Source organism: Rutidosis leptorrhynchoides, chromosome 10, assembly GCF_046630445.1.
Source record: "Rutidosis leptorrhynchoides isolate AG116_Rl617_1_P2 chromosome 10, CSIRO_AGI_Rlap_v1, whole genome shotgun sequence".
Lineage (NCBI taxonomy): Eukaryota > Viridiplantae > Streptophyta > Magnoliopsida > Asterales > Asteraceae > Rutidosis > Rutidosis leptorrhynchoides.
The window spans coordinates 25,495,001-25,502,899 of NC_092342.1; the positions used below are offsets into that span (position 1 = coordinate 25,495,001).

Genomic DNA, 7,899 nt, shown 5'->3' on the forward strand with positions numbered 1-7,899 from the left:
ATGTTCGTGAACAAAGTTTTTTCATAAAACGAAAAAAAAAAATTTCTTCCCCCCGCTTCCCCCCGGTTGGTTACTTCCCCTTGATCCTACCACTATATATATATATATATATATATATATATATATATATATATATATATATATATATATATACATACATATACATATATATATATATATATAATGTTGGTGAGGATCTAGAGAGAACCAAGGGTAGGAGAGAACTCGGAGAACTCGTAGACTAAACTTAATCTGAGTGCAGATTGAGCTCAATCTGTGTGCATATTGACTCGATCAGTGTGCAGATTGACTCGATCAGTGTGCAGATTGAGGTCAATCTATGTGCAGATTGAGGTCAATCTGTGGGTTCTCTCATCCCCTTAGTTCTCTCTGGATCCTATATATATATATATATATATATATATATATATATATATATATATATATATATATATATATATATATATATATATATATATATATATATATATATATATGTAGGGAGTTGATCCGTACACCACCTTGTTTTTATCATACACCACCAAAACAATTATTTAGACAGTTTTACCCTTCCTTTGAGAAGTTAAGGGGAGTTGGTGGTGAACAAAAGGAAGGGTAAAAATGTCCAAAAAATTTATTTAGTGGTGTATGGCAAAATAGAGGTGGTGTACGGATCACCTCCCATATATATATATGTTAAATACAATTTGCATAAAATTCTAATATCCTTAATTGTGGTTTTCAGTTTTCAGTTAAAATTACGTTTGAAATTACTTGAAAGAATGGATGGCGGTATTTCTATCAAACAATTTTATTAATTCATCAAACTTATGCTTCAATACTTATGATATACAAATAAAAGATTCAAATTTGTGATGAAGTTATCACTCAGATTACGATCAATTTTTTTGGTAGATCAGGTGTCACATCATTATCGAAAAATTGTAATAGAATACTTTAAGATTAAAAATGACTATTTACTTTTGATACGCAGATAAAATCTTTACATTTTCATGATTGAGAATTAAATTTGTTGCTCGATACGAGAATCGCATAAGGTTTATGAAATTTGCCGCTAATTGTGATAAAAAAAATGACTACTTTGAAAAAGATAAAACTGTTAGTTTCACATAGGAACAATAATGACACTTATAAAAAGATTATGAAACAAATGTTCCTAATCATCTGACGAAAGCAAACAAATAGTAAGTTAATTAACCTTGATAACAACAGGATTGAAATAAGGACCGAAAGTTATTTATAGCCAAGGCATATGCTGTCAAATACAAGAAACAGTAATTTTTAATTAAGTGATTAAAATGAGCTATAAAAGTTACAGTATACTTGAAAAGATGCCAATGTGATTAACTATAATATAAATAACCTGGACCAATAAGAAAAGAAAATACAAGAGCTGCTATTTATTTGTAGATTTAACTGTATTAAATTGGATGATTATTAATTTATTTTATATTTTAAATTTTAATTAGATCACTCAGCAGGGCATGTGACATGTGGGCACGCTGGCAAATAAAGATGCAGTAGAATGGTAAAAAAATGCAACAACATATGAACATGGGGGAGATCACATAAAAGTAATACATACATTTATTGTCTCTTGTTATAAGAAAGATAAAAAAATATATATAAAAATAATAAAGATAAGATTATAAAATTATAATGTATTTATATAATAAAAATTTACAGGTATAATTAATGAGGCCGAGTGTTTTAGTTGATTTGGAAGTAAAGAGAATAATATTATTTTCATATATTACGTACTTTGCTTACTAAATTTGTAATTTTTGTTATATACTCCAAAAGTATTTGCCAGTCAGTAATCTATATGTATAAAACTTGTCTTACATTAATTTATATTGTATGAACTTCATATATATATACTTACAACCTTATTCAATGATAACCTAAAATTCATATATGTCACTTCTACATCAAATATCACATATGTTGTTTGCACAAAATTTTAATAATACAAAAACTTTTATGCATGTTAAGCAAATATGATATTTTAAGTTTAACAGTGCATATATGAAATTCACATTTCAAAAAGTTATTCGAATTCGATAATTAAGATCTAAACTCGTAACTTAATTTCAACATTAATAGTGACGAATGTATAGAATTACTTGTAACTTCTTTGTAAAGGTGAAAATAAAGTACCAACTAAAAATTGTCTTCTAAATATAAACTTTAGAAAAAGGACCACGTAATGTGCATATAAAGCCTACTTTTTACAATTCTAATCAATTTTGTGCAAACATTTTAGTTCACCCACATTCATATTGGTTGGGTATGATTTAAATGATACATTTATGCTACTAACTATTACTCGTATTATTTTTGGTAAAAAGAATAATTAATTTTATTTATTATCTCAATATAATAGATTGGTAGCCCGTTAAATGTCTCATCCGACTGTCATATTTACATAAATCGTTTATATGGTCTATACAAATTAAAAATAATAAATTATAAGGTAGCTAATTACAAACACTTAAAATGTGATACAAAGATCATGGTCTCGGTTTTATAATGTTGAAATATATCATGTGATCCTTTTAATTATAATATTCTTTTTAACAATAATATATATAGCTAATAAGTGAGGGATACCAAGAGAATAGACTCACATGTCTACCATGGAAGCAACTCTTTCTGGATTCTCATCAACAGCTTTGTCATTCTTTTCAATTGCAATTTCTTCATTTCTCCTGAAAATTGTTTGAATTCAAATTTCAGTTGTTAATTTTTAAATGTAATGATCTCCAATTTTTGCCTAATAACATTTGTACAATTGTACGTACACTAACAAGATTGTTTTGAAAGCGAGTACAATGTGTTAATCAATTTCCCATTATCATGATGATCAGTGATTCAGTATAAGTATACTTTTAAAAAGATAAGAACTATCGATATAGTTTCGTGAGTATAATGTAATCTAATTTTTATGTACAACGTCAAAATATCTCAATGACATCCCTAAATTTAGAAGATCGTATTCTTCATTTTCATGACGTATCCAACCTTAATAGTAAAAACATTCAAAGTAGTTCATGATCATAAAAGCAGTTGGATCTAACCAAAACATATATTTTGGATAAAAAATGGACGGTTTTGATCAACTCGATTTAATCATCATCAATTCTAAAGATCTAAAGTGACAAAACAGAATGCAAGTACTAAAAGTCATCTCAACTAACCTGTTGGCCAATGTTGAGTTATCTATCAAACTTTGCAGCTCATCTTTATCATCCAAACTAAAAACACATACATTTGAGTTAACCAAAAATCCACATTTCCTTATATTTAAGCAGAATACAATGATTCACATTTCAAATCAACCAAAGATATATTCACCATCAAAACTGATAAATTCACTAAAACTGTGCATTAAATAGTTGTAATTTACAACCCGTTAATACATAATTTTAGTATCATTATCAAAATTTGGGTGGTGGAAATATCATGACCTTTTCAAATGTGACATATCTTACATAACATAATTTGTTATAAATATAACAACAGGTCAAGTGATTAGGTATTGTATCAAATGAGTTACCTTGATGACGCATTAACCGAGATGAAAATGATGTAAATAAGAGATAACCAGAGGACGAAAAGTGTCCAAGAGACTGTCATTGTGACTTAAATTTGTTGCACAATGTGATGTGCAAAGTATATATATATATAGAGAGAGAGAATAACGAAGGATAATAGAGCAAATGAAAGGGGTTGGATGAAGAAGTGTTTAAATAGGAAGGTTGTTAAAAAAAAGTAAAAAAACAGAACGAGCAAATCCATCTTTTCTGAAATACTACTCCTCATAAATTGGGTTCACTCATGGTTTAGGTAGTTTTGTTAACCATGGTTAGATTATTATTATAAGTACTTTGTGAAAATGTTACTTTTAGTTAGAATTAATATTAATATTAATATATCAATACTCCGTATTAAATCAGTATATTAATAAAAAAAATCAGTATATTAATATTAATATTATGTTACGATACATACACACATATATATTGACAAAACATTCGAAGTGATATTAAATATTAAATAAAAAGTATAGATTTAGGTACAAAATACTAAGTCATAGCCTTTTTGTTAAGATAGGACTACAATAACAAAAGTTATTGAATTAAATGGTACAAGTGAACATGAACACTCCATATTAAATCAAATCTAACACATTAATTGGATTGGTTGTACTAGTGGGGTTCAATAATTGTTTCGAAACAAAATTTGGCCAAACCTTATTTATATAATTCTTTATTCACTTCAATAGACCAACGAGATTCAATCTAAAACATACGAATGAATTACTAGGAAATCAAAGAAAATGAATTTCGGGTGGCAACAATGGTTAACATGTCCAAGCTCCTGCGGTTTTGTAATCCCTACTCGAGATGGTGTCGGCTAAGAATTATGCAACTTCGCTATTGAGATTTTTTTTCGAGTTTTGCTGTCGGGTATTACTCTTATTAGCCTCTGCTCAGTTGTGTTTGTTAGTGATGTACATAGCTTTATAATTCGTGTGTGATGTACATAGTTCTATAGTTCGTTAGGCTTTTTTCGTGTATGGACACCTATGTTGGTGTCTCCCATTGTACATTTGGTTTGTGTTTTAATATAATTAGCTTTTAAAATAAAAATAAAAATATAGACCATATCTTTTGTTGTTAAAAAAAAAATGCAAAAAACTTTATATTCATGTGACTTTTTGTTAAAGATGAAAGAACCTATCAAAATAAAATACAACGAATGCTTGGCTAAGCTCGAAACTAGAAAACGAAACAACACAACAACCCAAGTAGAATAAAACCTAAAGCTATCTAACCGCTGAGCCTCACCAACCAAACAAATCACAAAACAACTAACACCACAAATCGACTACAAAACGAGACAACGAGCACACAACATCGAAACAAACTAAACATTAACTAACAACATAAAATAAACACCACAAACCAAATGAAGAAACATCCAATCAACTCACGTCAAGCTTCTCCGCTACAAAGGAGACTTTCCTATTTTTCGTCCCGGCTTAAGCAACAAAATTAATACTATTGTGTATTACTTACGTAAACTAAACTAACTTTCTCAAAACCTGACTGGCGTATTTTTCAAAATGTCACTTTCTGATTGGGTTGCTAAATCGATCTCTTTTGGAGGTCGACTAACACTCATTAAATCTATCCTAAGTAGCATACCACTCTATTATTTCTCCCTCTTTCATGTTAGCCTCCTTGAATCTAAAAGACGCAAATTTTTTTGGGGCGGGTCATCATATGAAAATAAAATTAATTGGATAAAATGGGATCAAATTATTTTACCCTACGAGAAAGGCGGTCTAAATGTTGGTACTTTTTTTAGCAAAAACATCTCACTACTATGTAAATGGTGGTGGCGATTCAAAAATGAGAAACACGCACTACGGGTTAAAATTATTACCAGTATCTACGGGGGTGGGGTGGGGGGGGGGGGTTGGATTCTAACGTTTCTTGCAGGAATATTTCAGGTCGCACGGTTTGGAAAGAAATTATTAAAGCTGGAAAAATTGCAGACAACACAGGTGCCGCATTCTCCTCTTCCATCTCAAAATGTCTAGGGAATGGCACATCCATCAATTTTTGGAACGACGCATGGTTTGGCTTTGAACGTTTTAGCACACTTTTTCACAGATTATACATGCTTGAGACAAATAAAGACTCTTCAATCGCTGAAAGAATTACACATTGCAATGGGTCATCATTTGGTAATTGGTGTTGGTCAAGACCTCCTAGTGGTCGGGCTACAAACGACCTCATGGAATTAAACAACATTATATCTTCCGTAACATTATCCGACAGACAAGACTCCTGGAAATACAGTCTAGACCCCACAAGAATTTTCACCACTAAATCTTTGACAATTTTGATTAACTCTCTAAAGTTAGGGAGCAACGCTTTAAGCTTATCGATTCCCCGTAACAAACTTATTCCTCAAAAAGTATATATCTTCATCTGGCGAGCAATTCAATATAAGATACCGGTTCGATTCGAAATTGATAAAAGGGGCATTGATCTCGATTCTACTTTATGCCCTTTATGTGAATCGGATATTGAAACCACCGAACATATCCTCTGTTCTTGTCCAAAAACGGCACTCATATGGAATCTTGTTCTTGATTGGTGGGCCCAAGATGTCTCCTTAATCTCCAATCTTAACGACGCCATTATCAATAAGCAACCATTCGCACTCAACAATTTCGGCTCTTCACTATGGCAAGCTACCAAATGGATAACTTGCTACATAATTTGAAAACATAGGAATCAGAAAGTCTTCTCCAAAAAAACGTGGTCTCCTGGATCGATTCTATCCGAAATACAAACCCAAAGTTACTGTTGGATTTCTAAAAGATCAAGCAAAAAGAAATTAATCGAGTGGCATCAATGGCTTATAAATCCATCCTTATTCGTTGTAGATTCTCCCCACCGTGTTGGGATTGGCTAATCTTCTACAAGCACTCAAGTGTAACTTACGTGTAACCCATGGATCCCATTTCTTCTATTGAGGGTTTGATTAATCGGGCTAGTTTGTGTAACTTTGTAGGCGCTAGATCGTCACTGTTATCCTCTCTAGTCCAGCTTGTTTCTTTCAAGTTCTTATTCCCTCTTTAGTGTTATTGGCATTCGTTGATTACTCGCAACTTTATAGATTCCTTTGTACTTCCGTTTCCTCAATGTATAGATTTGTATAGGGCCTTGTATCTCCATTTTTATTATTAATAATATATTATCTTGCTTTTCAAAAAAAAAAAAAAAAAAAAAAAAAACTTACAAAAGTACTTTAGACCAATATTTTTATCTCACACGTTATATGAACTTTTTTTAAGTTGTAAATTTATTAACAACACGCAAAAATCGTGCAAAAAATAAAAAAATACAATCTTGGAATTTAATTACAAACAATTCACATAACACATTATCTTATACCAACTAGATCAAATTCGCTTACACTACCAATCTTATAGGTTGCTTCTTCCATTCTGCGAATTCAGCTTTGAACATGTGGTACTTATTTAAGAACTACAAATGCGATAGAATTTGAAGATTTGTCATGATGTCCTCTTTTTGTATCTTCCCTCTTTGGTCATTTGCATCATGAACCACTTTATTTCTCCACTTCCAAATTCACAATAGCAAAATATATCTAGTAGTAAGTTTAACTATGTTCGTTTCCTAAGGCCAAATTGATGGCATTAGACACTCCATTTGGTATTGAACACGAAACGTTTCACTATGATATTTGGATATATCGTTCTTTGCCATCCCGTGCAAAGAAATGATGAATGTTTTCAAATTCGTTCTTTTTCGAGATGGTGATGACAGTGCGTTTGATGTTAAGAGTGTGAGTATGTGAATTTTCAGGTCTCACTTGAAATATACTTGTTTCTTAAAGATGTGAGATTAATGGCGGGTTTCTTAGTTAGATAGTCGGGTGATAAATGATACCACGTGCTTCAATTATTCGACAGTGAGATTTATCGAGGAAGTTTGATTATTTATTAATTCTTGAATTAGGAAGTATGGTTCTTTGATAGGATATTCCATGGTTTTTGAAATCACTAGGCTAATTAGAACTCACACAGGATATCGCATGTTTGATAAAATATCAAGTGAAGAATAATTTGAGAATTTTTAAGACCACTTGTTACGTGGCGATAAAAGGGCGTTCGAATTCACCCTGGCCAAATTTAACGCCCCTAACGTTTGTTACGGGGCATTTGGAGGCTTTAGTTACTTTTGCAATAGACTGATGACAAAATTTTATCACCAAGTTAAAATCTGACACTTCATTTCACCTTTTCTTTTTTTTTTTTTCATTTAACTTCCA

At 31.0% G+C, this 7,899-nt stretch overlaps 1 long non-coding RNA gene across 1 annotated transcript; it reads right to left on the reverse strand.

Annotated features, from left to right (window-relative positions):
* Positions 1 to 2,605: 2,605 nt before the first annotated feature.
* LOC139871799 (uncharacterized) lies at positions 2,606 to 3,706 on the reverse strand. Its single transcript, XR_011766773.1, has 3 exons — positions 3,581 to 3,706; positions 3,222 to 3,278; positions 2,606 to 2,732 (listed from the first exon to the last, which is right to left on the reverse strand). It is a non-coding gene; the product is annotated as an uncharacterized lncRNA (long non-coding RNA).
* Positions 3,707 to 7,899: the final 4,193 nt, after the last annotated feature.